This window comes from Cupressus sempervirens, chromosome 4, assembly GCF_028749045.1.
Source record: "Cupressus sempervirens isolate cs-2001-9-10 chromosome 4, ASM2874904v1, whole genome shotgun sequence".
NCBI lineage: Eukaryota > Viridiplantae > Streptophyta > Pinopsida > Cupressales > Cupressaceae > Cupressus > Cupressus sempervirens.
Genome location: NC_143121.1, coordinates 27,101,551 through 27,111,978, shown reverse-complemented (window position 1 = coordinate 27,111,978; position 10,428 = coordinate 27,101,551).

Here is a 10,428-nt window from a genome sequence, read left to right as displayed (position 1 = left end):
ATCCTTCATTTGTCTTAAATGCTATTTTCCATTCATCTCCTGGCCTAATTCTTATCTGATGATACCCACTTTTCAAATCAATCTTTGAAAAATATCTTGCTTTCCCTAAACAATCCAATAAATCTTCTATTCTAGGCATTGGAAATCTGTACCTTATAGTGATCTTGTTCAGTGCTCTTGAATCTGTGCATAATCTTCATGTTCCTTCTTTCTTTGGTGCTAGGACTGCAGGTACTGCGCATGGGCTTAGACGTTTACCAATCAAACCAGCCTTGAGCAACTCTTCAATTTGTTTTGCCATTTCTTCATTTTGTTGTGGTGTTAGCTTATATGCCGCCTTGTTGGGTAATGTTGATCCTGGTATGAGATCAATGCAATGACTAATTTCTTGCACTGGTGGGAGACTTTTTGGTATTCCATCAACTATAATTTCTTTGTACTTGTCCAAAATTGGTTCCACTTCGTCAGGTACCTTTTCCTTCTTCTTGTCTATCACTTCCACCTTCAAGTTTGAAGACTCCATCTCTAAATTTTCTTCCTCAGTCTAATTTTCAGCATCATTCTGTAATTGGTCTTTGAGTACAGGAACCAGTGTAAAGAGTGGGTTCTTCTTTCCTTTCACCTCTTTCAAGAATTCTTTCTTACCCATCACCATAACTTTGGCTTCTACGGCTTTTGATTCTTCTTGACTTGGCTCAACTAAAGGTATCAATTCAATGACCTTTCCATTCTTTGTAATGGTATACGTATTCTTCACTCCATCATGATGTGCCTTGAGATCATATTGCCAGGGTCTGCCAAAAAGTAAATGGCATGCATCCATATTAACAATATCAAACAATAATCTATCTTTATAGGATCCAATCTGAAATTCCACCCAAGCTTGCTCTTCCACTATAGTATGCTGCCCTTTATTTAACCAAGATATTTTGTAAGGATACGGTGTTGTATACTTGGTAGCTTTAACTTTTCCACCATTTCAAGAGACACAAAATTTTCTGTAGAACCAGAGTCTACTAGTACCTTACAAACTTTTCCCCCAGATTTATAGGTAGTTCTAAAAATGGACTTCCTTTGTGGTGGTTCTTCTCTGACAGGCCTTTTCAAAAATTTTCTTCTCATCATAAGTGCTTCCCCCTTTTCTAGATAACCATAACTTTTTGAATCTTCTTGTAAATCCGCTTCTTGTGCCAAATGTATTCTTCTTTTGCCATGAGTACTAGAGCTTGCTTTTGCTAGACATTTGTGTGCCATATGACCTTCCTAATTAAAATTGTAACATCTTATTGGTCCATTCGTCCTTCCTGGTGATCTTCCTCTGAAATTTGGCCTTCTACCTCTGAAACTTCCTCTGAAATTATCAAACTTATTAACTTCATTATGCATCTCCGGTTGTGGCTGAAAATTTGAATTCCTTCCTGGAAATGTACCTCTTCCTCTGAATGGTTGTCTTCCTCTACCTCTGTTGTTATTTTCTTGTCTCCTTTTGATTTTCTCTTCCACCTTCAAAGCCAACTGATAGCATTTAGCTACCGTGTTAGGACTTAGCAACTGCAACTCTTCTTGTATGTTCACCCTCAAACTATTTAGGTATCTTGCTACCTTGATACTCTCAGGTTCTGCAAATTTTGACCTTAGACTTAACTTCTGAAACTCTTCTGTATAAGTACAGACATCCATATCCCTTTGTCTGAGATTCTGCCTTCTCTGATGCAACTGTACCTCATAGTCTTCAGGGAGATATGTCTCTCTTATCATTGACACCATCTTCTTCCACGAACAAATTTTTCTTTTATCCTCCTTTACCCTTTCTTCCTGTACAAAATTCCACCATGTAAGGGCTGCTCCCTTCATTCTGGACTTAGCCAACTTAACTTGCTGTGACTCTGAAACTTTCTCACATTCAAAATGATTCTCTAAGGCTTCAATCCATTCCAACACTAATTTAGTGTCCATCTTTCCTGTAAACATAGGTAAATCAATGGGTTTTCCTCCCAAAGCATTTAAAGCTTTAAAAAATGGCCTCTCATTCTCAGCTATTCTATCTTCTTCACTGTCGGGTACATCTTCCTCTTCTTCCATTCCTTCTTTCATTTCTTTCTTCTCAACTATACTCTGCATATATTCCAACTTACTGGCTAGTTCTGCCACTATCCCCTTCAACTCTCTATTCTCGTTCTGGAGAAGTTCTTCTTGCTCTTTGACCTTCTTCGCTAACTTTGCATTGGTCACCATCTCGCTTGACCCTGCTGAAGAATCTTGATCAGGGGCGTTCAACATATAACTTTACAACCTGCAACTCTCAGGCTCTAATACCAAAAATGATGCAGAGCCACACCTTGGAAAGCTCAGGAGGAATACTCACTCAACTGAGTTACTTCAAGGGGCACGCACATCAATTAGCCAAGATCGAACTCGAACCAAATTCAAGATTGGATTAATCAAAATATATATAAATCTTACAGTCTCCTAGGTAGTGAAAGAGAGTGATCAGAGTGAGAAAAGGTTCCAACATTTGAAGCCCTTCTGGAAATTAAGAACATGCAAAGATTGAAGTCAGGAGTTGGCATTGCCATGAGGGCCTTAACCAAAATTCGTGCAACAATTTGAACACTCAACCTTGCTGATTCAAACTGGTATAGCCGCAAGAGACAGAGATTGGCATCCAAGCTGTATGTGGCTTAGAGGTTGGGAAGAATATTAGGGTTATAAGGATTCAAAGCCACAAGCTCCTCTACCGTGAAGGAGGTCGTCGGCTGTTTTTGTTTTTGCAATTCATTTTTTCTATCCATGGAAACTGATAACCCAAACTAACACACTAAAATCTCCTTCGACGAAATGGAGGTTTGCAGGAGAACTCGAATGGTATTATCGGGTCACAGATTCTCCATTTACATCTGGGACTATGACCACCTTGTTAAGATCCAAGCCATTATGCCATCATCTTAACCAATTCAAACTTAACAAAATTGATAGGATTCAAAAAAATGAAATGACATGAGATATAAGCATGGATTAAACAACATGAATTCATGGATATAGGATTTAGAACTAGACACTCATAAAAATCTCGGGAAACAACATCTTAAAAAATCAGATATCTCTATTGAAGACACAATAAGAAACTGAAACCTGCATAAAGAAAACCATTTCAAAACTTTCCCACCTCAATTACTCTCTTTAGATATCGATTTACAAGAGGAGAGAGGAACAAGACGAAAACTGAAACTTTTCCTATTATCCAAATTCGAATGAATCCCTTACATAGCCAACCGGCTTATTTAAAACTGACTCTCCTTTTCTAATAAAAGGATGAGAAACATTTTTTCATCTTCTATCCAAGAAAAGGATAAGAATCTGAAACTGCCTACTACCTATTATTGGAATCTGACAATCATTATCTACGAATTAAAACTATTCTAATTTAAAGAACCTACACCCGGTCCTAGGTGGCTATATCTGGAGAGCTCATCGAACTGCTACTCTAGGTATGCCACCACATGTAGGATGTTTATTGAAAACATTAAATTTAAATATTGAAAACATAAAACATTTCTTATTTTATTTCTTGCTCTGCTACTGTAGCATCACCTATTAAGCAAAATATTAGGAATATATTTAGTATGGATTATTCTCCCTAATAGGTGGCACATTGGCAAAGGGAGGGATAAAAAAAAACTAGGTCCAAAGACACACCCATCTATCCAAACCACCATGCAAGAGTTAACACAGCAGAAACACAACACAAAGAACATCAACCAAAGGAGGAAGAAGAATAAACACTTTTATTGATTCACTGAATAATCAACATACATGACCAATTGTAAGGCTTTTTGGCTTATGGCCAGATATAAAATACATTCAAATCCACAAGCCAGCTTCAAATTTGGATTTCCAAATAGATATGCTTCCAAATTTCACATCCTCTAAGTTTTGCCCCAAAACTCAATCCTAGACCTCCTTAAATAATTGTACAGCCACAGGTCAACCTAGCACAAAATTAAAACTTACATTAAATGCATACATAGCCACAAGTAAGTTCACACCAAATATTAACTACCAATATCGAAATTAAATACATCCAAGGTCAGCCCAAACTGGAACTAGACACAGATAATTCAGGAAAAGAAGGACCAAAATAAATACTAGCACTCAGCACCAATAGGAACACTCGGCATCAATAGTAATACTCAGTGTGAACAAATTCACTTGGTACATGAAGGAACACTTAGTCAACACTAGATTTCTATAGTAACTTGACATCCACTAGAGCTATAATAACTTGGCATCCATTAGAGCTACAATAACTTGACATCCACTAGAGCTACAGTAACTCATCATCCATTATCTAGCTATAGTAACTCAGTATCCATTAGAGCTATAGTAACTCAACATCTACTGGAGCTATAGTAACTCGACATTCATTAGAGCTATAGTAACTCGACATCCACTAAAACTACTGTAACTCGGCATCCATTATAGCTATAGTAACTTGGCACCAACATGTAGAATGAACAAAGATGAGTAGGATAACAAGTCAACCCAAGATGCTCCTACATTAGAGAACTGGGGTTGAAAGAAATGATTCGCCTGAATCATTGAGATTTTACAACTTGAGCTGAATCAAACTTAGATCGAGAAATTCATGAAGCATCTTTAATAGGTCTATTTTTCCACTTCACCAAATATTTATAGCAATCTATTTTTCTCTTGTCAACTCTCTAATCTAATGTCTATTCAACTTCTTCAATCTGCTTCTTAGAATAATCTTTTGATACAACAACTTCATCATCTAACTCATGATACTTATACAAATCAACAATATTGAATATAGGAGATATATGCATGTCATTAGGTAACTCAACTTCATAAGCATTACCACTCTCAAACTTCTTCAAGATCTTACAAGGTCCAAACTTCTTCATCATAAGCTTACTATATGTTCCAATAGGAAATCTTCCTTTCTTCAAATGAACCATTCACCTTATACTTCTAATTACTTTGTTCCATCCTCAACTTCACTTCCTTATGCAAAGATTCTATAAAATCAGCAAATTCTCCCGTGCAGTACTTCTCTTTTCTTTATCGGCAATATCTATCAAATCTAATATACTTCTAGGCTGCATTCTAGTAACAATCTCAAAAGGTATTTCCCCTATACTTCTATTCACATAATTATTATATGCATACTCAGCTTGTGCCAACACTACTTCCCAATTACTTGGCTTATCTCCTACTAAACATCTCATCAAATTACCCAAGCTTCTATTCACAACCTCTATTTATCCATATGTCTTGGATGGAATGTAGAACTAAACGTCAACTCAGTACCCATCTTCTTCCACAAAGTCTTCCAAAAATAATCAACAAACTTACTATCTCTATCAGAAATAATACTTCTTGGTAATCCATGCAATCTCACAATCTCTTTAAAGAAAAGTTCAACAATATGCTCAACATCTGATGTCTTCATACATGGTATGAAATGAGTCATCTTAGAAAATCTATCCACTACAAAAAATATAGAATCATACCCCTTCACTGTCTTAAGCAATCTAAGAAAAAAAGCCATACTAATGTCACTTCAAGGTTTATTACGAACAGTAATAGGTGTATACAAACCGGTATTTTGACTTACTTCTTTTGCAACTTGACAAACCCCACAACTCTACAAATTTTTGAACATCCTTATACATTTGTGGCCAATAATACTTATCCTTTAGCAAACTCAATGTCTTATCAATTCCAAGATGTCCAACAAATCCACCACTATGTTTTTCCTTAATCAAATTCAACCTCATAGAACTTCTAGGAATACACAACTGAATACCTTTGAACAACATACATTCTTGAATAAAATACTTAGCATACTTACTTATGTGATTTGTTAGATTTGGTGCTCTACACTCTCTCCATGCCTTAGAAAAATCAAGTTCAGTATCATACAACTCTATCATGTCTTCAAAACCAAGAAATTCAACCTTCATCTTAGTCAATAAAGAATGTTTTCTACTCAATGCATTAGCAACTTTGTTAGTAACTCCACTCTTAAGGTTAATGACAAATGTGAAACTCTACAAGTACTCAACCTACTTCATATGTCTCTGGTTCAATTTATGTTAACTTTCCAAGTATTGTAAAGCTTTATGATCGGTATAGAACACAAACTCCTTAGGAATCAAATAATGTCTCCACTTCTTCAATTCTTGAACAATAGCATAAAACTTTTGATCATAAACATAATACTTCCTTTTAGCATCATTCAACTTTTCACTAAAGAAAGCAATAGGTTTACCTTCTTGACTTAATACAGCTCCTGTTGCACTACCATTTGCATCACATTCAACTTGAAATACCTTGTTGAAATAAGGTAAAGCCAATACAAGTAACTCAACAACCTTTTGTTTCAAAGTCTCAAAACTCTTATCAGCTTGATGTGTCCACTTAAATTCCTTCTTATCTCTTTTCATTGTCTTGGTCATAGCATTACGAATAGAACTAAAATTTCTTATGAAGTTTTTGTAGAAACTAGCCAAACCATGAAATGATCTTACCTCACCCACATTCTCAAGTGTAGGCCATTCTGCAATTGCTTTTACTTCTCAAGATCCATCTTGAAATCATCAGCTAAAATCACAAATCCCAAATACACAACCTCCTCTTGCATAAAAGAACACTTCAAATTAATCATCAACTTCTTCTATTTCAATCTTTGCAATACTTGTCTAACATGCTCAAGATGTTCTTCCTTAGTCTCACTGAATATCAGAATGTCATCCAAATAAAAAATCACAAACTTAGCCAAAAATCTTTTTAGAACTTCATTCATCAACCTCATGAAAGTACTAGGTGCATTAGTCAAACCAAAAGGCATAACCAACCATTCATACAAACCATCTTCTGCCTTGAAAGAAGTCTTCCATTCATCACCTTCTCTAATTTTGATTTGATGATAATTACTCTTCAAATCAATCTTTGTAAAATACTTTACTCCACTCAAATAATCTATTATGTCATCCATCCTCAGCATGCAAAATCTATATTTCACTGTGATCTTATTAATAGCTCTAGAATCAGTACATATTCTCCATTCTTTTTAGGTGCTAATACAATAGGTACAACATATGGACTCCAGCTTTCTCTGATCAAACCTTTATGTAACAAATCATGTAGTTGTCTATTAAGTTCTTCATTCTCTATAGGTGTTAATCTATATGGTGCTTTGTTAAAAAAACTAGCTCTAGGAATTATATCCATACAATGACTTATACTTCTCATTGGAGGTAAACCATCACATATATCCTCTACAACAATCTCTTTACACTCATTTAGAAATTCTACAATTTCTTTTGGTACTCAATCAATACTACTAGCTGTCACTCAGTCACCACTGACTAGCACTTGGTTAACACTATTTTCTAGCATGCAGTTACTATTGACACGACTTGGTCTCCTTGTAATTGTAGAAAAATAAACTTGATTCTTTTTCATTTCCTTTTCAAATTGTTTCCCATTAACCATGCAAATTTTTACAGCAGAACAATTAACTTCATCTGGACTTTCAGTCAAAGGCAACAATATTTGTTTCTTCTTATTCACCCAAAGAGTATATTGATTCAATCTTCTATCATCTATAGCATATCTATCATATTTTCAAGGTCTACCCAATAGAATATGACAACAATCCATAGGCATAATATCACACAAAACTTCATCAATATAATGTCCAATCTTGAACTTCACAAGGCATTGCTCACTTACCAATATCTTATGCTCATCTTTGATCCATGAAACATGATAGGGTTTAGGATGCATCAACCTCTACAATTGCAACTATGTAACCAACTCTTTTGATGCCAAATTTGTAGAACTTCCACTATCAATTGATCACCTTGCAACATTTTCTAGCCATCTTACATCTAGTCCTTAAAATAGGTTCCTCGCCACTTCCCTTATTACATAAGGTTCTTCTCACCATAAAATTTTCTCCAGCCTTAGGTCCACTTGGTAAACCCTCATCTCCTTTAATCATAGAATTTTGGTTACCTCGTCCTCTTTTAGAGGATCTAGATTCAAAATATCTATGTCCCTCTTTACCACATCTGAAACAATTACCATGAAAACCACCTCTAGAATAAGAATTACCTCTTCCTTGGTAAGAATTACCACCTTTCCATTTGGCCTTGCCTTTTTTTATCATTCTTCCATTCAAATTTTCCCTCATCTTGTATAGAATTATTAGATCTACCACCTTCACCATAGGATCTACCTATGCCTCTCTGGGATCTACCACCTCTACCCCTTTGTCTTTGTGCATGCTTCTTTGTCAAGATCTCCTCATCCTTCAAGGCATATTTTTATGCTTCTTCCACACTTTCCAACTTCACAACACTTATTTCATCTTGAATTCCATATCTCAATCCATTTACCTACCTTGCAATTTTCTGAACACTATCATCCACATGTCCAAATCTAATGTCCAACCTATAGAATTCCTCAATATACTCCTTCACACTCATGTCTCTTTGCCTCAAATTTTGCATCTTTCTCAACAAGCTAACTTGGTAATCAACAAGAAGGAATTTTTTCTTTACTTTGTTTACCATCTTTAGATAGGTATTGATCTTTTCCTTTCCTCTTCTTTCTTTATCAATTTACAAATGCTCCCACTACAGTGAAGCATGACCCTTTAACCTTGTAACAACAATTTTCACCATCCTATTATTAGAACTATTTTCATACTAAAAGAACTTCTCCATATCACAGATCCAATCCAACATAGCATTGGTGTCCAATTTTCCATTATAAAGAATAACTTCTATAGAAGGCTTTGAATTTTCCTAAGACAACACTCTCAACAACCTTGATTCATCTTGGTCTTCTTCAGGTTCTAGATTAGGGTTTGGTGTTACTTCTTCATCATTACTTACATCATCAAGATGTACTCCTCTCCTTTAGGAAGTCTCTACAGCATCTAATCTAGTTGTAATTTATCTCAATGTATCCAATATTACATTATCAACATTTCCTCTACCTCAAACCATCATTACTAATTAGGTTCCTACAAGATGATAACCCTCTACAAGTTATAGGTAAAATTCATAGATCTACAACCCTACAACCCAATTCACTCAAGGACACAAGGATGAAAAACTAGGGCCAAAGAAACACGACACAAAGAACAACAACCAAAGAAGGAAGAAGAGAAAACATTTTTATTGATTCACCAAATAATTAGCATACGTGCCCAGTTGTAAGGCCTTCTGGGTTACAGCCGGATACAAAATACATTCAACTCCATGATCTAGCTTCAAATTTGGATTTCTAGACACATATGCTTCCAACTTTCACATCCTCTAAGTTCTGCTCAAAACTCAATCCTAGACCTCCTTAAATATTTGTGTGGCCACAGGTTGGCCTATCACAAAATTAAACCTTATGTTAAATGCATGCACAACTACAAGCTGACTCACACCAAATATTAACTACCAATATCAAAATTAAATACATGCAAGGTTAGCCCAAAATGGACCCAAACATAGACAACTTAGTTAAAGGACCAAGACAAATATTAGCACTCGGCACCAATAGGAACACTTGGCATCAACAATAACACTCGACACTAACATATTCACTTAGCACATAAAGGAACACTCGGTCAACACTAGATTGCTATAGTAACTTGACATCCACTAGAGCTATAGTAACCTGACATCGACTAGAGCTATAGTAACTCGACATCCATTAGAGCTACAATAACTTGGAATCCACTAGAGCTACAACAACTTGAAATCTACTAGAGCTACAGTATCTTAGCATCCACTAGAGATATAGTAACTTGACATCCATTAGAGCTATAGTAACTTAGCATCCACTAGAGCTTCAGTAACTTGACATCCATTAGAGCTACAGATTCTTGGCACCAACATGCAAAATGAACAAAGATGAACGGGATAATAAGGCAATCCAAGATGCTCCTGCATCACACATAATAATGGGTTCTTATGCTTAATTAATTAGCTCTTGAAAACCTCATTTTATATGGTGTATATATACACATACACCACATCACATATACACCACATCATATATACGACACACCATATCATTCAGATGCAATTTTCTAGTAAAGGCATCATATGTTGATCGGGAATGAGAATGGGATTCATGTGATGAATTCCACTAGATGTTCTTGAGTTCTTGAGAACATATTATTATCACCTGAGGTGTCTGATGTAAGTGAATCCTTGGGCAGTTGGCAATCTTGTATCTTTTCTTAGTTGTATGTTCCTATTTTGTTCTTATAAACTAGTTCGAGAGATTTGGATGATGGTAGAGTTGGTGATCAAATTATTGGGTATTATCATTGATTTGTGTCTTAGAGGATGCTTGGTTCATTCCTCTATGACTACAACTCATTTGGTTAAA